Source organism: Podarcis melisellensis, assembly GCF_964234715.1.
Source record: "Podarcis melisellensis genome assembly, chromosome: 10".
Lineage (NCBI taxonomy): Eukaryota > Metazoa > Chordata > Lepidosauria > Squamata > Lacertidae > Podarcis > Podarcis melisellensis.
The window spans coordinates 54,556,931-54,581,990 of record NC_138542.1 but is presented as its reverse complement, the minus strand read 5'-3'; the positions used below and the strand labels follow the sequence as shown (position 1 = coordinate 54,581,990).

The following is a 25,060-nucleotide window of genomic DNA, read 5'->3' as shown; positions in this document are numbered from 1 at the left end:
TCGTTTATATATTTTTTCTCTAAAATATAGTCTGGCCCACCACATGGTCTGATGGATGGTGTGACTGGCCCATGGCTGAAAAAGGTTGCTGACCCCTGGGCTATACTGTCTGGGGCTGATGGTAATTGGAGTCCAACAACGTATAGAAGACCACAGGTTCCCCATTCCTGCTCTGCAAATTGAAATCTTCACAGAAGCACTTCAGATGCTACTGAAATTCTCTCCCACACCCTTAAGCTATCTCTCCTCCTGATTTATTTCCCGATGCAAAATCCATATTGCCCCCACCCAGAAAAGGGAGAGTTGTGTAATTAAAAACAACGCAGCAGCTTTCGGATTTTGGTGTGATGATTAAAAAAAATGTGCAAGGCGCCCCGAGAGGTGAGCACCTGTTCAAGTATCATTAGTGATTGCATTGGCAACACTTGGTTGCCCCCCTGTGTTTGCTCTTCAAACAACTGACGGTCCCCATTTGCTGACTGCACAGCCTGTAAATGGCGCCCTTTGGCATTCTGCCCCTCCTTCCCTCTTCAGCTCTCCAAAGACTTTGACAAACAATAATAAATTGCCTCCTAATCAGGAGTGAGGTTTGCAAACATGCTCAAATCCTTAGGAGCCGAAAGTTACTTTTGACGGAGAAAGAAATTTTAGCTCCTATAAGGAGCGCAGACCTTGCTGCAAAAGGGAGAGTGGGTTGCAGCTGCTATAAGACGGATTTCAGTTATCCCTGCAACTTATGGTTGATTCTTAAGGCCTCCTACTCAGACCTGTGATAAAACTGAGAAAAGGATAAGATTTAGAGCTGAGCTGAAATGACTCAGTTTTTTGCAAATGGTTGCAGGGTTTTCTGGGGATTTCTCATGAAAACGTACACATTGTGCCATGCCCAATTTTGTCACTGGGATGTATCTTCCAGAAGGTTGCCCATAAGCAAACATGTGAAAAAAGACCCACATCCCTGATATAATAGCTTATCCATGGCATAAAAGTTGATGTAATCATAGGCATGTGTAGTACATGGTATGTGTCCCTTGCAATGTTGTTTTGCAACGTTTTGCATGTTTAATAAAAGAAAGGCTAGATAGTCTGATTCGGTCTAAGTCAGCTTCATATGTTTGTACAGAAAACAAATGATTAATGTGCATAAGGTTGGGTGGAACACTCCCCTCTCATATGTGCTTTTGCATTTACTTTAGAACTTCCCTTTGTGGGGGGGGGGATAGCATTAAAACAGTGGGGGCTAATTTTTTGGGTCCCTAGCACATCTTCAAAGTCAAGCAACTGCTGTGGGCATTATATGTAACCACAACTGTGCATGCATGCCAACAACACACATAGATTTTCACATTCCACCCTCCACACCCAACTGGAATTAGGCTTGAAAAAAAAGTGTTTTCACTTTTCTTCAAGCTTAATTTTGTGTGTGTGAGAGAGATATCTTCCTGGACAGTGCAACTGGGGAGGCAAGGGTAAACCTTGCTTCCCCAGCTGCAGCATACGGTTGTATGCTGTACAACAATTAGGCTTGGAAAGGACTTCTATTGGCTTCTTTCAAGTCTAATTTCAGATGTTGGGGGGGCAGTGTGCTGCCAGGGGAGGCCTTAGGGTGCATGTGTACCCACTGGTACTGCATTGGCAACCCACACCTTAACCCACACAGAGAGATTCTAAACTGTCACAGAAGAGCAACACCCAATATTTTGAGACGTGATTCTTAAAAGAGACCTTCAAAATGAAACAAAAACCAAAGTGATTCTGGGCATGTCTCCTGTGTGGAGACACTCCAAACAAGTGTCCCTATTTTCCAGGGATGTCCCTGATTTAGAGAAGCCATCCCTGTTTCTGATTTGATCCCCAAATGTTCCGCTTTTCCTTAGGATGCCCCTATTTTCATTGGAGAAATGTTGGAGGGTATGGATTCATCCAACCTCTGAGGCATTTGAAGGCAATCTTGTATAGGGAAGTTTTTTTAATGTTTGATGTTTTATTATGTTTTTATGTATGCTGGAAGCTGCCCAGAGTGCTGGGGCAACCCAATAAGATGTGTGGGGTATAAACAGTAAAATTATCTTCATAGAATGGGGCGTCTCTATTTTCATCGGAGAAATGTTGGAGGGTGTGTGTGTATCAGTGAGAAGTTAGGCACATGCAAGGTCAGGTGTGCAGAGAACAAATATCCATGTCTAGAACGTTAAGAGTTAATAGGAATAGAGTTTGAGAAAATAGGATCACTACATTGTTAAATGCAAGACTTTTTTTAACAGGGGGGCGGAGGGGGGGGAACCAAACACGTCCAAAATCCTAACAACTCCAGGGCAAAAGGTAATCAAGGCAAAGAATAAACAGTGATTTGAAATGCAAATTGCCTTGAGTCAAATTAGATGGGAGGAAATTATGGTGGGGTTATTTTGGCAGTGCGGGGGAGAGAGGGGTGGGGAGCTGGAAAGAAGGATGTCAGGGAAACAAAACATTCATATAGCCGCTGTAGGTAGTGTGGTGTAACGCAAAGGTCTTTGAACTAGGATATGCCTGCTCTGCATCACACAACACTGGCCACCATTGCCTAATAAAACCATAGAATTATAGAGTTGAAAGGGAATTCAACCCCCTCCAATGCATAAAATTCGTGCCCATCTTATTTTTTAGGGAGTGTGTTGTGTTGATTTTCATTATATGCAGTGAGGGGTGTGCATCCTTCTGCAAAATACAAGAATCTGTGGAGTGCCGTAGCAACAGACATTCTAAAGCATCTGCATTACAATCTTCACTATAAATATCAGTCTACCAGGATTTCTACCCCTGTACATCTGTACATTTTCACACACACACACACACACACACACACACACACACACACCTATTACCTCTCCACCACCCACCCAAGCCTGGCAACGATGGCTGCTCTGACCTGGGAATACATAACAGTTTGCTCTGCAAACAGCTGCTTCTACCCAGCCTCAATGGAAGGGATGAGATGTTTTCCCCAGCACTCCTGACCCACTTTTCAAGTGTTTAGTAACTTGCCCATGCCCAAGGGTTCCTTCAGATCTGAAAGTGGAGAATCTAGGAGATCTGGGACAACCTTCGACGATGTGTACCTGCTTGCACAATGGGACTTCTTGGCCCTTGTCCAACTCCCTGCACTCCCCCCAAAATCTGCTTCAGAGGTTCCCCAAATGCTCTAGAACAGATTGTGGGGCTGAAGGGGGACAAAAGAAATCAGAAGTCCTCTTGTACAAGCAGATGCTAGCAGACATTATGTTAAGAACATTAGAAGATCCCTGATGGAATCCATCAAAGGCCCGTCTAGTCTGGTAATCTGTTATAACTGTGGCCACCCAGATGCCTCTGGAAAGCCCACAAAAAGGTCCTGAGTACAGGAACCCCCTCCCCATTTGTGACTTTCTGCCACTGGTATTGAGGCAGCATACATCCAACAATAAGGGACGTGGATGGAGCTGTGGGTTAAACCACAGAGCCTAGGACTTGCAGATCAGAAGGTTGGCGGTTCGAATTCCTGCAACGGGTTGAGCTCCCGTTGCTCGGTCCCTGCTCCTGCCCCCCTAGCAGTTCAAAAGCACAAAGTGCAAGTAGATAAATAGGTACCGCTCCGGCGGGAAGGTAAACAGCGTTTCCGTGCGCTCCTCTTGTTCGCCAGAAGCGGCTTAGTCATGCTGGCCACATGACTCAGAAGCTGTACGCCGGCTCCCTCAGCCAATAAAGCGAGATGAGCGCCGCAACCCCAGAGTCGTCAGCGACTGGACCTAATAGTCAGGTGTCCCTTTACCTTTACCTTTTATATCCAACAATGGAGACAGAACATATCCCTCATGGCTAGAAGCCATCGTCAACATTTGATCTTAACTGTCTAACTGGGTACTGCTGAAATGTCTATTCACTTTGACTCCTGCCTCTTTGATTCACTATGGAAATAAATATGCTATCCATTAAACACCATTACCATTCATTGTTTTATTGTTAACCTTTCTCTCACTTCTTTTGCCCCTCATGTCACTTAGCCGATTGCACAAAGAAAGCAAAGTCATTGCCTTAGGTCTTAATATAAATCTATGTTTTTATTCGCGGAACCAAAAAAATGGGTTCTCCATATCGGGCCTTAACTTGAGCAGGCTTAGAATAGTACTCCTTGAGTGAAATTAGAGAAATTCATGGAAGAGAAGGCAAATGTTGAGGATGAAGGCAGCTGACCAAAATTGTATCGAACATGTGTCATCGAATTTAAAAAAATAAATAAAGGGGGGAAACACACCAATATGGGGGGAATCTACAGAAAGTTGCTACAAGGAAGATTGCTTCACAAAGAGAGCAAGCAAATGGGCTAGGGGCCAGTTTGATGCTCAGCCCATGCCGTCACCCCTATTTGTGGGAAATGGCCTTAGGGCTGCTCTGTTATCACTATCCTCTTTCTGCACACCAAGACCATCCAAAACTGCCTGAAGTCACTGGAAGCGATAGCTAATTGCTGTGCTCCAAAAATCACAGGAATTCCAGTGGCTGAACTGAAAGAAGACTTCCATGGCTCGTGAAATGGAACAGCTCGGATGCAATGCTGCCGCCACTATCACTTACTGGAAGTTTTAAGCGTGAGGTATCAGCCCAAATCCCTTTGGAAAGCCAGGGATTTCTCTACCCCTGTCCAGAATAAGGGAACAAAGCAACTCCTGTCTTTTGTCTGGACAGCAAGAGAATGAGCCTTCTCTAGAGTATGTGGAGGTCACGTGTGGTCAGAAGGCCTTATGTGCAGTGTCGGAGCTCGGCTATTCTATGACCTAAGCAAGGCTAGCTATTTGCACCGAAAAGGCTAAGGAGCAAGCATAAAGCACAATTCCAACGTATGAAATACTCCAGAAATTATAAATTTCTTCCAAATATAAAATCAAATTAAAATATCAGACATGTATAAGACATAACAAAATAGTTTACAATTAGTTTCCAGCCCAATTCAAAGTGCTGGTTTTGACCTATAAAGCCTTAAACGGCTCAGAACAGCAATACCACAAGGACCGCCTCTTTCCATATGAACCTACCCAGACCCTGAGATCATCTTCTGAGACCCTCCTTCGTGTGCCGCCTCCTCAAGAGGTCCAGAGGGTGGCAATACGAGACCGGGCCATCTCTGCAGTGCCAACACTTAAGCCTGGATATATGAGATCACTTTTGAGCTTTTGTTTAGACTATTTTGGCTTTAATCCAAAAAACAATTTGGCACAGGGGCTTTGAACTTTGTCTATAAACTCAAGACAAAAGATGTGCAAGATCTCAGGCCACGGGCAACTGAGGAACAACATTTACTGAAACTTTTAGGGACCAGCAAGAGGCCTCCCACAAATGTGGGGGTCTACAGCTGAATTCATAGCCTGATATTTGGTTCTTCCAAAACTTGCAGGCCTCCCACAGACATCTGTTCAGCCACTGTGAGAACAGGACACTGGACTAGGTGGGTCATTGTGCTATCCAGCAGGGCTCATATTATGTTCTTCAGTTGGCAAGAATTCTATTGGCTATTAAATAATGAAAATCTAGACCCCAGACTTTGAAGCAGGCATGAGACTTGGCTCATTATTATTAAGCACAGTGTTATTTTTACTTGTCTGTGTCTTTAAAAAAGTAGCATTGGAAGCAGATAGGTATGATAGCAATCTTCAAATATCTAAAGGACTGCCACATGGAAGATGGAAAAATTTGTTTTCTCCTGATCCAGACGGTAGGACCTGAACCCATCGATTTAAGCTACAAGAAAGGAGATTATGAAAAAGAATCAGGAAAAACTTTCTGATGGCAAGAGCTGTTCAACAGTGGAATAGATTCCCTCAGAAGATGGTGGACTCTCCCTCCTTGGGAGTTTTTTTTTTGCAGAGGTTGGATGGTCATCTGTCTTGAATGGTTTAGTTGAGATTCCTGCATTGCAGGGCATTGGACTAGATGACTCTCAATTCCCTTCCAACTCTGCAACTCTATGATTCTATGATTAAACAGCCTTTATCTAGCCAGCAGACGTTAACATTCATAGCCATCCCCAAACATATAGAACTGCCTGGAATTTGGCAGTGAGCACTTCACCTCAGTTCACCTTAACTATCAAGCAGTTGCCGACTGTTCAGTGATAATTGGAGCTCTGCTGAATTTTGACCCGCGTCTTCTAGGCCTTCCTCATGAAGGTCATTGTTGTCAACCACGAGGCATTCTTTTTAACTTAACAAGAACTCAACCTTACTTCTAATGCATTTCTCACAGTCTTTGACAGCAGAATTAAAGACAGCAAGATTACTGATGAATAAGCTGCCACATAATAGAAAGTATGCATAATGCAAGGACAAATTGCTCCCTCTTATCCCAGGCAGGAAAGTAGAGACTAATGGAAGAAAGCCAAACTGGGACGGCGTTTGGGAAGGGTGGGTGGAAGGTGGCCTCCGATCGTGTTGTACATGCACAGTTGCAGGCGAGATGCTTCTGGATCCCAATTGCTGGAACCTGCAGAAGGGGAAAGTGCTCTTGCATTCATGTCCTGCTTGTGGACTGTTTGGTTGTTTCCTATAAGAACATAATGCTGGACTAGATGGGCTACTGACTGACCCTGCAGAAAGGCATAAGCCTTTCTGTGTTTTAGATTCCATGTGATAATTCCTCACAAAGTCCTATGCTTCTAGATTCTCCACAGTAGCACCACCGGTATGAAATTTACGGCATGTAATGCCTTAAGAGAAAACATTATGAAAATGATTTACAGGTGGTACATGACCCCAGTCAAGCTTGCAAAAATTTACCACTTGCCTGATAATAAATGTTGGAAATGCAAAGAAAATGAAGGTACCTTTTTTCACCTTTGGTGGACGTGCCCTAAGATTAAGGCGTTCTGGGAAATGATATATAATGAATTGAAAAAGGTATTTAAATATACCTTTCTGAAGCAACCAGAGGCCTTTCTCTTGGGTATTGTCGGCCAAACGGTGCCAAAGAAGGATAGAACATTCTTTATGTATGCTACAACAGCAGCAAGAATACTCATCGCAAAGTATTGGAAGACACAAGATCTACCCACCTTGGAAGAATGGCAGATGAAGGTGATAGACTATATGGGACTGGCAGAAATGACGGGCAGAATCCGAGACCAGGGGAGAGAGACAGCGGAAGAAGATTGGAAGAAATTTAAGGACTATCTTAAGAAATATTGCAAAATTAATGAGTGTTAGAATGGCGTTGGCTTAGAAATTGCGTGGTTTTCAGCTGAATTGGATAAGTAACAAGAAAAGAAGGGTTAAAAGTTTAAATGAAATTAAGGGGAAGGATTTGCTGAACTAACATAATAGAAATTGGAATACAGAGAGGGGAGGTATGGGGAAGTCAGGAAAGTAAGGTATAAGAAAAAAAGGGAATGAAATTATACCTGTTCTTTTTTGTTTTGCTTTTTTTGTCTGTGCTATATTATTGTTTTATTTTGCTTTTATATAATTATTGGAAAACTCAATAAAATTCTTTTTTAAAAAAATAGATTCTCCACAGTAGTGACTGGTGTCATGGGGCATTGCCAAAGAGCTCACTGCCTGACACCAGCATCACTGCCGCTCATCTGAATGGGCTGGGGCAAGGCAGGGCAATAACACAGTCAGGGTTGTACAGTGGTACCTCAGGTTACAGACGCTTCAGGTTACAGACCAGAAATAGTACCTCGGGTTAAGAACTTTGCTTCAGGATGAGAACAGAAATCATGTGGTGGCAGTGTGGCAGCAGTGGGAGGCCCCACTAGCTAAAGTGGTACCTCAGGTTAAGAACAGTTTCAGGTTAAGAACGGACCTCCAGAATGAATTAAGTTCTTAACCTGAGGTACCACTGGACTGAAACCCAATGGGAGTGATATAAGACACAATACAGATTTTAACCTCTGGGGGAAACTCTGGAAAAGTGACTTGAAGTTTACAGCATGTTATTCTTTGAAGGAGAAAAACTACTTGAAAATGATTTACAGATGGTATTTAACTCTGGGTAGGCTTGCTAAGATGTATAAGATTGAATCAGATAAGTGCTGGAGATGCAAAGAGGTGGAGGGAACGTTCTTTCACATGTGGTGACTTGTAAAGGGGTAAAAGAGTATTAGGAAATGATCCATAATGAATTGAAAAAAATGTTTAAAAGTACTCCCCCCCCAAAAAAAGAACCAGAGTCCTTTCTGCTGGGGATAATTCAGACTGAAATTCCCAGGTGTCAAAAACAGGTAATTTGTGTATGATACTACTGCAGCCCGTGTTTTGTTAGCCCCCAAACGGAAAACAAGCGAGGTCCATGGGAGCACCAGATTGGATTCACTGCTGCATCCACCCAGCCCCTACCCTACTACCACCCTGCCCCACCTCCAGCTCTGTCTAAGTAAGCGGTAGTAATGCTGGTGCTGGTGTTGGATGGATTTAGATTAAGGTTACCAGGCAACCCCGTTTCCTGGGGGCAGTCCCCAGATTTACAAATCAGTCCCCATACAAAACCCATTGAAGTTGAAAAGTGTCCCCGGATTCATGGAAAAAAATCTGGTAACCTTAATTTAAATAAGTGTTAAGTTGTGGGTGAACATATCAGACGACACAGCGATTCTTCAAACAGCTCTTGTTTATTCAGAGGCCAGAACAGAACTGAACTGAAGGGTTCAGCCAGCCTGCTTATATAGAGCTCCAGTACAACGTAACTATAACAACTTTCTGTAACTATCCAATCAATGAACGTCACTTTCGATCCCTTATTTGCATGTGTGGACCTGAACTATCTACAGTATCCCCCTGCTGGCCCAGGGTGAGAACTTCAGTACATAACAATAAGTATCCTTCCTCTTTCTCACTTGTGTGAGAATGCAAATACCTGTTTCAGCAGAGTTAAAATTGCCTCCCTGCACAGCTAGACGCTAGTTAGAAATGGAGATTGCTTTCTGAGGGAGAGCGAAGATACATCGCCCCCCCCCCTTTTGCAGGTAAGAAAAAGAGTGTGTAGCGACAGGAAGGAAGAGGTAGGGATTAACCCACTGCCTTTTCTCCACCACCAGGTTTGGGGGTATGATATCACAGAGTCCCCTCTACACAGGTTCTTAAACTCCATAGTTCCATTGCACCTGCTTGTGACTGTCTAGCAATCAGTGGAGGGGACTCTATGATATCCTACCCCTAGAGGGACTTTCAATAACCTGGCAAATCACACTTAAAGCAAGGAAACATAAAAGCACAACAAAATAGAGAAAATCCTGGCATAAAACTCAATATATCTTATTTATAATAAAATACCTGTGCAACTAAACAAGTTTTCAGCTGGTGCTGAAAGATGGTGCCAACTGAGCTTCATGGGGGAGCAGATTCCAGAGACTGGGTGCCACAGCCTCCTATCATGACCTGCCCCAGTTCAGAAGCATTGGGGATTCAGAGCAGGTTCTCTGAGACTGGTATTAACACCTGGGCAGGTTCATGGGAAAAGGTGGTAGCTCAGTGGTAGAGCAACTGAGCATATAGAATGCCCCACGATCAATCTCTAAAAGACTGTGATAGCTAAGTGGCATCTAAAATGTTTAAATAAATAAGAAATATGTGTCTCCAACTAGCCAAATTATAAATTTGTGATAAACCACATGCATAGCACTGGGAACCTTAACAAGTGAGATGTCTGGGTTTTGAAGCAGTCAGTAATACTATATTTTAGAGAAGAACAAACTGAAGTATTTGTGTCTTTGTGCTTTATTTGAGTGGGACAACACCAACAACGCTTCAGAGAAAAGCTTCACACACAGACACACATATGTCCCTGAAGACCTTTCGTGATGCAGTTAAAAGCAATTGGTTTTAACGCACCCACACTGGGTTATGTCATTATGCTAATTCCTGCCACTTTGCCAGAAACAGGGTCTGTATAATAATGGCAGTGTTACACAGGCCAAGCTGCTGCATAAGAGCATTCAGAGGCATTGTGAGCAGAAGATCAAATGTAGCATTCAGAGAAGAGGTGCTGTGTTGTTTCAGAGCCGGGAGTAAGCGGCCCTAAAATTCTCCTCTGCAAATGTTTGCTATCAAAATTCTCTGAATGTTCTCCAGCTCGGTGAGTATTTGATAGTCATCATCAGCGTTTACCATCCGACAATTTTTCAATAGCAGTCAACATCTGACAGTATCTGACAGCTGGTGAGCATTAGCAATCAGTATTTGACAGTATCTGATTACTGACTTGCAATTACTTTCATCAATTTTATGCTCACTTCATTCATTCAACCAATCAGGAAATACCCCCTTGAATTAATGGGGGTGTAGGGAAACAGCACACCAAAGAAAATCAAGCCAAAGCATTATAAACATCTGAAGTCCTGGAGATCAGGGACACTATTTTCAGGTTTGAGTTGGGGGGAGATTTTGGTAGTACAGAGGGTAAGATTCTCAGCAATGCTGAAAAGCCCACTCCCAAAAGCAGTATATGAAAGGCATTCATTGTGATTGATTTTTTATATATACTTCATATGTAATTAACTATAACAATGTTTGATCAAATAATCATCAGGCCGGTCACAGAATTGCCTGTTCCCATATGGAAGATGGTCCTTGTATTGAGTGAGACCAATACAATACCTAGCTCAGTATTGTCTACACTGACAATGATTGACTTTACATTTTATTGGCTTGGATGCATGTGCTTGGAAACACTGAAAGGGGCAACTATTGCTTCAGCTCCAGAGTTATAGCATACATTGGGTCTGATTTGAAAGATCAGCCGTTCCACTCTTCTCAGTAATGGTGTTACTTGGTTGGCCTTAACATTTTCAGAAATGCTAAAGTCATCAATCCAACCAACATATTCTGGCACAGCCTATTAATAACCTATAATTCTGCCTCATTAAAATATGGCATTGTATGTTTGGGACACTTGTGTGCGATAGCAAACGTGAAATTTTCATAAGGGAAGGCTTTTCCATATTATTTATTATTTAATTTTTTGGTCGACCTGTTCGTTCGCATGTTAGTTTGGACAGCAGGAATCATTGTACATTGTTCCCTAGCAGATCACAGCCATTGCATATGGCTCACGTCGTAAATGGTGTTCCATCTCCGTTCTATTACCAGGCTTTGTTGAACAAGTTGCTACTTGTTCGCTTCCCCCCATTGAAATGCAAAACATATTTAGAAACCTATTGCTTGATGCTGGACATTTCTCTCCAACATCTAATGTGAGGATGGGCAGTAGATCAGTGGTAGAGCACCTGATCTGTAGACAGACAGTCCCAGCTTCAGTTCCTGACATCTCCACATAGGGCTAGGAGTGTCGCTGCCTGAAACCTTTGAGGGCTACTTCTGGTCAGTTTAGACACTACTGAGGAAGATGGACCAATCATCTGACTCAGTACAAGACAGCTTCCTATCCTCCTATATAAACGTGTATTTTCACTTTGTGGGGGAAAGGATAATGTTCTCTACATTCCTAATGTTAAACCGTCCTTGGCATCATAACCTTAGATATGTAGTGTAGCCTTGGATATGAGTTTCACATGATCCAAGCAATTGCTTCTGTAAGAAGAAAACCTACGATTAAATGTCTAAATCAGATCACCATCTTCCTTTGCCATTTTTGTGGTCATGAGGGAGAGGTAGGCAGGGAGATGAAACAGAGGCGGCTCACTCTACAGCTGTGATAGCACTGTCACTTCATTAAAACTCAATAAGGAACTGCAAAATAAAATCATTAGCAGCACATGGATCAAATCCACATCAGTTTAAAAACTTCTGATAATAGATGGAATAGAAGAGTAAAGGTAAAAACTGGAAGACAAAAGATATGTCACATTTGTCTGTAAATCTGGAGTGCCTCTTTTGCTTTCAAAAGGTAGTAGAGTTTCATCCAAGAAATTTAATTTTATAATCAATAAATCTAATGTTTTCCAAGTATAACATTTTCTTGTCCAAAGAGGGGTAAAGAAGACTGCAGGAGCCATTTCCCTCTTTTCAATGATACTTTTCTATTCTTGGGGATGAAACAAGGAATCCCCCCCCCCCGCAAAAAAAAATAATGTAGCAAAACTTGTATCTAGCAAATAAATTATTTTGCATGGCACAGAATAATCACTAAACAACAACATGAAGCAATTTACCATTCAATACAGCTTATTTACTTGACATTTTACTTGTTTCCATATATGTTAGAAATGAATTGCAGCAAGAAATCCAGGTACACAATCTGCCTCTGTGTACAACTGAGCCCAAATAAGGACATGTGGGGATTTGTGTACATTTGTATATTCCCATAGCTAAGAATCTCAATGGGATGCAAGCGTGAGAACTCTTTAAGCTCTATGTTAGGTGTGGGCATGGCTCCCCCCAAATGGCTTGGTGGGTCAAAAGGTATTGCCCATGGTTTCAGAGGTTCCCCATCCCATAGGGGAAGTGTTAATCTTCATTTTACACAAGTTCCAGCTCTTCAAGAGTCAACGATTGTGTATATATATATTCCTGCACAATACACCCATGAATTAAAGGCATTGATGCATGAATTCCATAAAGTATCTCTTTCTCTCACCAGATGGGAGTGCATATACAGTCATTCAGTAACCTTGGAACAAATGCTACATGTTCCTTAATAACTGCCCATGCTGTGTGGTTACCCCACCTTCCACTAAGTCTAAAAGCACCAAAGAAGCATTCATATACTCTTCTCGTTCACTCCACAATACGAGGTTTGCCTGACTTCACCTTGCCTCATCCTGTTTTTGTGCCTGACCTTCTTTTGAACATGGAGGGGAGTCAGCCAAAGGTGAAATTTATCTCTTTGGAGGAACCAGGACTGCTTGTTCCTTGCTGTCAGTCCCTTCAGTGGCAGCACAGGTACCTGCTCTTGGGATACTCCCTGAGGGCATTTGTCTCAATGTGGAAAGCAAGAGACACCGGGCTTTGCATTTCTGATATCCCACTGCACAATACATGCTCATCCTCGCAAGAAAACTGGGGCAGGAGGCAGCAAATTGTCTAACAAAGCTCTGTAAGATCATGGCAGGGGCACCTAAAGTTGTTTTGAAGGTCTAAAGCATCTATGTTTACATGTGCTGGGAATCCCAAACTGAAAACCTGACCAGTAAGTGTGATTTAGGTTAAGCACTGGACTCCTAGCACCTTCTCTGTTTCCCAGATACCTCTCTTGTCTTTCCAAACAATCCTAGGGCCTTTATTTATCCACAGGACCCTTTGACTAGGCTCTTGGCTTGTTTCCCACTCTGCCCGTCTCGTGCAGTTGACCAGATTATCTGTAACTGCTCGCCTCTCTAGAGCAGCAGATGTGGACCCATTTTCCCCAAAGACAGCTTGTCCACCACTGCCAATTTGTGTCTACAGCTGCAGCTTTGGATGAGTTGCGAGTGCGTTCTAGGGCAGGGGTGAGGAATGTCAAACCTGAGGGCCAAATGCAACTCCCCAGGTCTCTATCTCCGGCCATCAGAACCCTCCACAAACCACCACCACCTCTCTCCAGAGGCCCCACTCCTCCTCCACATCCTGAATATCTTTATTACCTAGCAGAAATATGTCATTGAACTCCAATAACGTCTCTTGCTGATCTGGATGGAGTACAGAAAGGGGTAGGTGTAGAAACCATCATTCGTTCATTCATTCGTTGCCTCCGTTTAATCCCCATAAGAACCCTGCAAAGTAGATTTGGCTAAGAGGTTGTAACTAGCCCAAGGTCACCAAGTGAGCATCATGACCATGTGGAGATTTGAACCCCAGTCTCCAAGGTCCTAGTCCAACACTCTAACCACTACACCACACTGGCTCTCAATGGACTATAAAAAAGTAAAATGTGTACTTATGTGGGATGTGAAATACAAGAGCAGTCAAGAACAACATTCCTGGAGTGAACATGTTTACACATGGGGAGAAATGTTTGTCCAGCCAGCAGTTAAACTTCCTGTTTCCTTCTGGGCTGGGACAGACTTCCTCTGCATGTGACTAGAGGTGGGTGTGGCCTCACCTGTGCATGTAATGACAAAAGCACAGGGCAGGGCAGCCATCTCTCTCTTTTTGACTACATGCATTGAAGAAGCCACATCTGCTTAGCCAAAGATGCTCAGGACAGAGGGGCTGTCTCCTTATGAGATAGTTTCCAGGTGTATGTTACTTTTCTAAGCTAAGTGTGCCTTCTGGGATCCGACTGTGAACAGAATGTGAGTAAACTCTTTTTATAGAAGACTGTGTTGTGTCTTATCTTTTATGAGGGAATAAGGGGGAAATACCAGAACAGTTATTATGAGGCTTTAGTGAGCCGGAGCAAACGCATCTGCTGTAAGTTTAAAAGGGGGAATGTTACTCTGCTAAATTTTGAGCTTGTTAACACAAGTTGGAAAGGCTATAATCAAACAATATATCCTCTCCTGCATCCCTGAACATTCCCACAACTTAGTCGTTCTGTCCACTTTTGTCTCTGGTCCTGCCCACCACTGCCATGTCGCCACCAAGAGGTTGATGGAACTGGCCTCTGCTGGGGAGTGCAGCACCCCCCCCATCTGCAAAAATCACCCATCAGACTATGGAGTATATTATGTATATGTGTGTAGTGACACCCAACCACTGTTGAAGCCAGAACTAATACAGGAGAAGCTTTCCATTCCATTTCCACAAATTCATGGAAGTTTTTTTTCCGCCCTTCCTCCTTGTCTCGTTCTAACTCCAGACTTTTTGAGTACTTGTGTCATTTAAAATGTAATTTCTAATGTGGCTACTGCTGTAAAGTGATTTTTTTTTCCTGGAGGAGTGAGGGCCCACACATCCTTGCCAAGGGTGCAAGAGACCCTAGGTTCTCCTCTACATGTTGCCTTCAGGAAGCTGCCCAGAAGTGACTACAACCCTCAGACTGAAGGATTCCTCATCTGCTTCAGGGTATGGTCTCATTTCATGTGAGGCCACAGTAAGGCCCAAGAGATCTGGGGCCTATTTGCAGGAACTGAAAGCATTATGGTACCACTTTAAACAGTCATGGTGTCGTCCCCCCCCCAAAGAACTATGGGAGCTGTGGTTTCTTAAGGCTCCTGAGAGTTGTTAGGAAGCCCATATTCCCCTTACAGAGCTACAGAACTCAGTGTGGTTTAACAAAGCGTGTTCTCCCTAACAGAGAGCACGTGTTGCGGTTGGGGAAACAAACCACCCTGCAGTGACTAGGCAGATTTGGAGAGGAACCCAAGCCTTTAAGTGGTTAATTGGGTTGCTGGGGAGTTTTGATTGTTGCCAATTTGGAGGAGGGGTCAGAGTCTTTAAATACAGGGGCCAGACGTTTGGACGTCCTCTTGGCCGTTTTGCATCGGATCACCCGCCCTCCCTCCCTTTAATAGGGTGGTTTTTTCTTGATCTTGACCTTGCTATGCCTGTCATGGGGTCATCCGCCTTTGAGCGGGGGCCTGGTAGGAATTTTGCCATTTGGCTGATTGGCTGGTGCCATTTGGTTTTTGCCTACTACGTAGCAAATCGTCACAACTTGTAAGGTTGGCGGTTAGGCATTGGTTAAATTGGTGCTTGGAGGGGTAAGTGCCTATCCCTCCAAATGATGCGGAAAGGGAATTCCGTTAAAGGAATCCAGGGGCTTGCCATTCTTTTCGTCCTTGTCCCTGGCATCGGACTTGGGCCATGCAAGCCCCACAGGAACATGAGGGTGAGAAGTGAGGGACTGTTGCCCAGCTTCATTTTCTCACCCAATACTTGTTTCCCACGCTGGCTTCCGCTGGTGTCCGGAAGGGCCAGCTCTGTCCTTGAGGGCAAGGACAGATAGTCATAACCAATGCCTAAGCAACCACTCACCATTTTTTGTATTTGAATAAAGTTGTGGCCACAATTATGCCAAAAACTTAAACAAAAATTGATGTGTGAAGTGTGAATTTTTTTGGGGGTGGTATTGTGGGACTCAACACGCAATCAATCCCACTTTCCAGGGAACACTAAATGCTGACAAATTTCATATATCCTCCATGATCAGCTCCCACCTGGAAACCAATGTCCCCACTGTGGAAGGACATGTGGATCCAGAATTGGCCTCCGCAGTCACTTACGGACTCTCTGTCAAAACCGTGTTCATGGAAGACAATCTTACTCGGCTACAATTGCCAAAGAATATATATATATCACAAACTGCTGTGGATACATGAATTTAAGGTAGGAAAAAATAATAAACTGAAACTGACAGAATTGCCCTTCCCTAATGACTAGTTTTACTTTCTGGAAATACGATAGAAATGCTAGTGGACCCAGCGTCATCCACCTGTCAAACCAATAGGGCTGCCAACTTTTCTTGAGGTGCTCCCCTGTGCCTTGGCATGCAGACACTAGGAGATGATAATACTTCTCTCCATGCTGTGCAAAGCTCAACTGCCTGATTCCTCCATAGCAAACTGCTGTTAGCAGCACAGGAGCAGGCCAGGCTGGGTTCCTTTCTGACCAGTTGGCAACTGTGCATGCTGACCTCCAGATGCAGAAGTTATTTATGGGCTAATGGAAAGAGTGATTGCTCAGAGCTGCAGAGTCCCTTTCCAGTTAGAGGTGCATCTGGAGGCATCAACGAGTAATTTAATAGATCATCAAAAGCCAGCAATTGAATTATCGCATCAGTCATCAATCTCTCTCCCTGGCCATTGTTTGTTTTATTACAGATGACGAAACAGTTATCAAAAGACCCTCCTTGAAGCCATTAAAAGACTTTTACTTCAGAGAAATGGATGAGCCAAGATGGGGAAATTACAGCTGTGATTCATAGGGGAAGAAAACTGCTTATTTCATTGGAGAGGCTTATTGATCAGCCTAAACACAAAGGGGGTGCTAGGAGAGGAGGGGGCAGTAGGGTTAATTGCTCTTTTGATTTTTTTTTACTGGTGTGTAAATGTTTTGTCTTTGTTGTTGTTGTTGTTTTAAAAAAAGAGCTAGCGGTGCTTTTTTGGAAAACTTTTGGAGAGATTCTATTTAGAAGAAAACCTTTTCAGTCTCATTTCCCCCCTCCTCTCTTCTTCTTCTTCCACTTGCAGCAGGATACTTGTACACACGTACAAAAGCTGTTTGTCTTCATAAGCACAACACACTCCTGTCACACCTGCCATTTCAGTATGATGATCACATCATATGCTGGACGTTGTCAGCGGCCATTTAAATCCACACACCAAACCTTTCACAAGAGGTGCATTTAGGTAGTTGGGACCTATCGTCCTTTGTTTGTGACCTAATGGCTTGTTGCTGTGGAGATGTCATGGAGGATCGTGACTGCAGGTGATGATGACTAAGGCTCTGTTGAAAGGCAAACATGAGGGAAAAGTCATTCCTTTCATGCATATATGCAAATGCCCCTTGTACTAGGGAGATGGGAGGGAATCTCTCACGTACCCCCATCTTAAATTATGATAAACTATCATAATTCAGAACTGATTCTTAACAGTTCTCCATCAAACTTCTGCTGTGACTCAGGCACAAGTAAAAATTTTCAATCTGTGGCATGGCTGTGACACTGAAAAACGTTATTGTGTTGTTAGCTTTGGTACATCTGCATGTGCTAAGAAGCCATTTTTTAATAAGAACATTCAGAAGAACCTGAATCAGGCCAATGGCCCAACTTGTCTAGCATTCTATTCTCACAGTGGCCAACCAGAAGTTTGTAGGAAACTTGCAAACAGGACCCAAGCAAAAGAGTACTCGTCCCAGCCTCACTTCTCCAGTTTCCAGCAAATGGTACTCTGAAGTATTTCTGCCTCCAACCTTGCAGGCTGAGCATAGCCATTGAAAGTCCTATCCTCCATGAATTAGTCCAATCCTCTTTTTAAGTCATCAAAGTTTGTGCCCATCACTGCCTCATGTGGTGGCCTCCTGCATATGTAAGTGATATATACATCAATAAAATAAAAACAGCAATTTGTGAATGCCATTCCTCCAGTGGTCTGCCATTTGCCCTGGGAAATGCCCAGGTTATGCGGTAAGTCCACAGGGAGTTCTGAAAGAGCACCTCTCGTGCAACTTGGGGGACCAGCTTGGGAAGATGGTTCAAACATTCTCACGACTCCATTGAACTACAACCACACAGCAGGTGTTTGGCAGAATGACCAGATTGAAGTTTTCAGCAGAGCCACGGTCTTAGCCTCTTGGATGGTTTCCCACTGCTTTCAGAGAAGATACAGCCAACCCAAAACTTCATTTGGAAGAGGAGGGTCAAGGGAGTTTCTTTGGAAAGGTAAAGTTGGAGAAGTCAGGAAAAGAGTTGCAACACCGGCAATCATCCTAAGCTGAATCAGGAGACAAGCACAGGAAGGGAACTGGAAGGCAGGTAAGATAGGAGGACTATTTTTGCCTGGTCCATGTACTTTATGTGAGTTTCAGATACATAGCTTGTCAACGTTCCCCCTTTTTAAAGGGAAATTCCTTATTCCGAATAGGATTCCTTGCAAGAAAAGGAAAAAGTTGACGGCTATGTTCAGATAGACCAATCTGACACCAACCATCCTCTACCTAATTGACGCCTTATTATACATTTGCCCCCAGAGGCACATGCCATACAATGTGCTCCAAATCAGCATCATCAGTGGTTCAAGTGAGACTTGTTTGGACATGTGAAGTCTCCTCCTCTAACTTTTCCTTGCCTCATCTGTCCACCTCTGGGAGCAGATTTCATTTCCCCTTGCTGTTCAAGCTTTGGGGTAGCTAAGAAGAACATACGAAAAGCCCTGTTGATCAGGCTAAATGCCCATCTGCTCCAGGGTCCTGTTCTCACAGTGGTCAACCAGATGCCTATGGGAAGCCCACAAACAAGAACTGCATGCAAGGGCACTCTGTTCACTTGCAGATGACACCAAACTGGGAGGGGTGGCTAACACCCCAGAGGACAGGATCACACTTCAAAACGACCTTGACAGATTAGAGAACTGGGCCAAAACAAACAAGATGAATTTTAACAGGGAGAAATGTAAAGTGAGAGGCACAAATACAAGATGGGTGACACCTGGCTTGAGAGCAGTACATGTGAAAAGGATCTAGGAGTCTTGGTTGACCACAAACTTGACATGAGCCAACAGTGTGATGTGGCAGCTAAAAAAGCCAATGCAATTCTGGGCTGCATCAATAGGAGAATAACATCTAGTTCAAGGGAAGTAATAGTGCCACTGTATTCTGCTCTGGTCAGACCTCACCTGGAGTACTGTGTCCATTTCTGGGCACCACAGTTCAAGAAGGACACTGACAAACTGGAACGTGTCCAGAGGAGGGCAACCAAAATGGTCAAAGGCCTGGAAACGATGCCTTATGAGGAACGGCTAAGGGAGCTGGGCATGTTTAGCCTAGAGAAGAGGAGGTTAAGGGATGATATGATAGCCATGTTCAAATATATAAAAGGATGTCACATAGAGGAGGGAGAAAGGTTGTTTTCTGCTGCTCCAGAGAAGCGGACACGGAGCAATGGATCCAAACTACAAGAAAGAAGATTCCACCTAAACATTAGGAAGAACTTCCTGACAGTAAGAGCTGTTCGACAGTGGAATTTGCTGCCAAGGAGTGTGGTGGAGTCTCCTTCTTTGGAGGTCTTTAAGCAGAGCCTTGACAACCATATGTCAGGAGTGCTCTGATGGTGTTTCCTGCTTGGCAGGGGGTTGGACTTGATGGCCCTTGTGGTCTCTTCCAACTCTATGATTCTATGAAATCCCAGGAACTATTCTTCAGAATCACATTGCCTCTAACAGTGGAGGTAGAATCGCTGGTCTGTGACCGTATTAATAAATTCATTCATTCAGTGGAGGTAGAATGCAACCACTATAGCCACTGGTAGCTGAATTTGTCTAATCCTCTTCTAAAGCCATCCAAGCTGGATCTCCATCATTGCACTGTGTGGAAGTGGATTCCACAGTTAACTATGTGCTGTGTGAAGCGGGACTTCCTTTTGCTGGTCTTGAATCTCAAACTGCCTGGTGGCTTCCTTCTTTCTGCTAGGAAAAAATGGCTACAAATTGTGAATTCCAGCCGATTACCACAACAGCAGCTGTGAACAATTGCTGGTCATTGCTCAGGAGAGACCCAGAAATGGATTAGCATGGGGACTGAAATGCATTGGCAGAGAACTCTGCCAGTACACGTCTGCTTACCTTATTCCATCACACTGCATTCACATTTCCTCTTTCTGCTGCATCAATGATTGTGCTCCATCACCATGTAAGAAGTTAAATAAAAGGCACATTTCATGCTTAAGTGATGGTGGTGCCACTACCTTCACATTTTTATTTTCTGGAGACAGAACAGATATATGTTCTGCATGGGAGACTCCGGCTGATTTCTTTGTCTAAGGGCAGCAGGAGCTCCAGCTTCTAAAACCAGTCCTTAAGCAGGGTTGCCAACTTTTCTGTTGCCATACCTGGAGCTTTAGCAACAGTTTTAGTTTCAGGCATTGTCTCCATGCTGTGAAAACATTTGCTGTCTGATTAGAGTGGCTCAGACTTCCATTGAGGGCACAAGAGCATGCTACGGCAGTTGTTTCTGATCAGTTGGCAACTCTGTCCTTAGAAGGCCTTGCCATTGCAAGGGCATAAACTAAGAGGAGCTCAAGTATTTTGCAGCAGTGTACTTGAAAGGGGTTGGAAACAAGCTTGCTGGAAGCCCGACAATGCCAAACACAGCTCTTAGCTGCAGAAGGAACAGCACCTGGAAGGCTAGAAATCCTGAATACAAATTCTTCCTAAGATGAGGCTGCATATTAATGAGATAATTACTAACCATAGCTTTTTGGGATGCATCTAATCACAACCCTCTACACTGAGTCAGTCTACCCCTGCCACCCCCAAGCTGGAATTCGACAATTAAAGACCAACTGGGAGCAGTCTCTTTCACAAAAGGAGGTGAATTAACACACTGAGAGTGTTTTTGTGTTTCAAAGAAAGAGAAGGAGAAAACAATGCTTGAGCCTCCTGCAATAGCAGTTTTCTCTGGTTATAAGCATACCGAATTTATTTACATTGGGTGTGGGGGATAACGTGGGAACAGTCTCCACCCTTGACTAGGGATGTGTGTATGTGCCAATTTTGGTTACTCTCAGTTTCTCATTGTTCCAATCTTAAATTTTGTTGGTCACATTTTTGTGTCAGTTCTAGATTTTGGTGTGGTGGTGTTGGTTTTTAGGTCATCACCAGAACAATAATAATAATTCAGCATTTAATTCACATTTGTCTCAATATACATATTTTTGTGTTCAGCTTTCCCCACCACAATGCTATTTGCATCTTTCTGCACACTTTCCCCAAATGCATGCATTTTTTGGTTGGAAAACTGCACCACAACATTCAGAGAAGTGTGAATTTCAAAGGACAGCTGGGTTTTGGCTCACGTATTGCTTTGGGAAGTGTGAAATATTACGCAATTCTTACAAAATGCCAGCTGAACTGAATTTCAACCCCATTCCTATTCTGACCTGCACACATACCTTAGGATATGCATTGAGAGCTGTGTACACAACTGTGAAGAGCTCACCACACCTCTTCTGCTGCTGACATGGGCGCAAAGACCACACCCTGGCTTCCCACATGAGAAGGTGCCCTGGAGCAATCAGGACCCTCACTTTGTGGAGGAACACTATCCACATACATCAGTGCACATTCTAGACCTCCTTCAAATTATTGCTTAATGTAAAAGGTAAAAGGTAAAGGTAAAGGACCCCTAAACAGTTAAGTCCAGTCAAAGGCGACTATGGGGTTGCGGCCCTCATCTCACTTTCAGACGAAGGGAGCCAGCATTTGTCCACAGACAGCTTTCCAGGTCATGTAGCCAGCATAACTAAACCACTTCTGGCACAACGGGACACTGTGATGGAGACAAGAGCTCACGGAAATGCCGTTTACCTTCCTGCCACAGCGTTACCTATTTATCTACTTGCACTGGTGTGCTTTCGAACTGCTAGGTTGGCAGAAGCTGGGACAGAGCAACGGGAGCTCACCCCATCGCAACGATTTGAACTGCCGACCTTCTGATCAGCAAATCCAAGAGGCTCAGTGGTTTAGACCACAGCGTCACTCGCCACATTGCTTAATGTGGTAGCATGGGGTAAGGATAACCCCACATGACCCGAACCCATGTACTTTCCCCACACAATGGTCTTGTGGGTTGCATTGCCACCTTCCAACTTTCCATGCCACAAATGGATGTGCCCAAAGAGCAGGGCCAGGCCACCCTAGATCTGGCATGCACACACACATCATGTACACACCAAAGTACCACACTGTGGCAGTAGTGGGGAGCCTGCGGCCCTCCAAATGTTTGCTGGATTCCAACTCCCATTGGCTCTAGCTACCCTAGCCAGTGATCAGGGATGATGGGAGCTGTAGTCTATCAACACCTGGAGAGCCACGATTTCCCTGGTGGCTCAGGACGCATTAGTAGGTTGCAGCCTGATCCAAGGTAGGTTGCAACAGGAGCCCTACCACCATGCAAACATATGGTAAATGATTAAGAAGTATGTTTGCATTAGAAGTAGGTCCAGGAAGGTTGAAGATACCCCACACTATGGGATCTCCTTCCTGCCCCATGACCTAGCCTTGAGGCACAGGTAGAATTCCTCAGAAACACCACCTGATATTTTTGCTACCAGTTGATCCAGCTGACCCACCAAACATCTATTTTATAAAAATAGGAAAGGAAAGATGAGCCTCTAGAATGTATTTGTCAAATCTAAACATTACAGACTGTGAGTCTGCAGAGAAAGGAGGAGAAAGAGTAAAAAGCCAATGCATTATATTGTATTCCAATCAGCTTACAACCGGCAGTTTTTATTCCCACCCCCACCCCCCAAGAAGCTAGATAAGTGCAAAATTTATTTCCCACCCTCCATCCTCACGGCCTCTCACCACCGAAGGCTGAATGGGAGAGTTCAAATTAAAAAGGATTAGACTTCCTCTCGGCCCCCAGAGGGAAAGGAGGCTGGTGAGCAGAGAGAGAAATTTATGATGCAGTCAATTTCTCTCTCCCCCTTGACCAAATTGCCCCACAAATGTCTATACTTTGCTTGCGAAGGGAGGTGGAGCATCCGAGGGGCGAGGAAGAGCAGATTGAATAGAAAAGGAAGCTTGGCTGCTGCCACTCTCTCGCTGGAAATAAAGAAATGTATATTTAGTCCCTGAAATATATATACTGGCAAATACAAGCTGGGGGAGGAGGCAGAACAGAGACCCTGATTTTTATTCACAAATTGTCTTCTTAGGTTTTTTTTCCCCCTTTCCCTTTTTCCCCTTCCTCGGTCTCTCCCCTAGTTTCCATAGCAACAGCAGCTAGCATTGCAGCCTGCCTCTCTCTCTCTCTCTCCCCAATCTCTCTCTGGTTTGAATGTAGATGATTCCACAAAGGGTCAAAGGAACGGCTGGGGCTTTGGGAAGGGGCATATTGGAAGGAGAATGCAATTTTCACCATCCAAGCCCCTCCCATTTAACTGCACATTTTGGTGCATGTTCATCATCCCACTGAGCATGCAGGACCCCACCACCCCATCACACACAATTAGTCACCCCACGTTGGTTTTTCAGCCAGCTGTCCCTGGGTGCCATACCTTTGCCACCCATCAATGTATTTATCATCATGTTTTCTTGGAAGGAAGCAAAATGGTTTTGGTGGTCGTGGGGCAGCCTGCCTGTCTGAATCAAGCAAGTGACTCTTAAAAGGCTGACTTCTTGTTAGAGCTGGTCGAAGCAGTGTAAGGGGTTTATTTTATTCATAACTAAGCAACTAAGCTGACAAATCGTTCCAGAAAGAGATAAGACATTTATTTGGCCTTACACACAGGTCCCAATACTAATACTATTTTTATTTCTAACCTGCCTTAAGGTTCCAAGACAGGGCACATAATTTACAATCACAAGAATAGGGTGGGTCCTAAAATATCTCTCTCTCATATCTATATAGCCATATCTCTATAGATACATACATAGTCCTGGTGTGAAAAGTTAAAATCATGCTGGACTGAAGCTCAATGTAGCGATGGTGTTTATCATAGCAACAGCCCACTCGATGCCATTGCCCTATTCATCATCTAGCCTGATTAAGAGTTCTGGAGAACTCACAGGCTCTCTTATTATTTTCTGATATTTTGGTTGCCCCAATATAGGTATTGCCTGAATATAGACTTGGGAATGTAAAACATTTTACAGTGCAGTCCTTTACTCGGAAGTAAGTGCCACTGAGTTTGATAGTTCATACCACAGTGAGTCTGAATAGGGTTGCTACAGCCTGATTAATTAAAAGACTCTCCCATTTGATCCAGGTTTGGCTCATCCTGTGGCCAAACGGCTCAGCCAGATGACATCACTACCAGGCGCCCACAGCTGAGACACCAGACACACCCATACTTTCTCAATGGGTAATGAAAGTGATGGCCACCAACATGTATGGCTTTAAAAGAGAATTAGATCCAGGAACCAAATGCACCAACTCAAGGAGGCTGATGTGTCTTTGGGCCTCTCAGTCTTTGTTGGAAAGGGGCTGGGCCAGCTCCATGTTGAGGGTCCCCAGCGCACATCAAGCATGTGTGACCTCATGCACACCACACATCGCAGCTTCAGCTGCCGACTCCTCCAGAGTGCTCGGTCTTCTCCAGACAACGTGACATCACTTGTATAACATCACACACACACAACGTGTGCCGGGGCCCCTCAGTCTTGGGGGAAGCCTGGCGCCTTTGCCAGCAGCATATTCTTATACAGTGGTAGCTCGGGTTACATACGCTTCAGGTTACAGACTCCGCTAACCCAGAAATAGTGCTTCTGGTTAAGAACTTTGCTTCAGGATGAGAACAGAAATCATGCTCCGGCAGCGTGGCAGCAGCAGGAGGCCCCATTAGCTAAAGTGGTGCTTCAGGTTAAGAACAGTTTCAGGTTAAGTACGGACCTCCGGAATGAATTAAGTACTTAACCAAGGTACCACTGTATTCTGTCATCATGAAGCAGGTATGTCTGCCAGTTGAATATTGCTCCCATACAAATGACTGGAGATGCATGACAGTGGCAGCTTCTAAAGCAGAACAAAAATATAGGAACACACAAGACAAAACACTCTTCTGTCCACCCTTTAGC

The 25,060-nt window shown here is 44.1% G+C and overlaps 1 protein-coding gene across 2 annotated transcripts in view; it reads right to left on the bottom strand.

The window, feature by feature from the left end:
• Window positions 1–25,060, bottom strand: part of TMEM178B (transmembrane protein 178B) — a 265,596-nt gene that overhangs the window by 75,826 nt on the left and 164,710 nt on the right. The window lies entirely within an intron of this gene.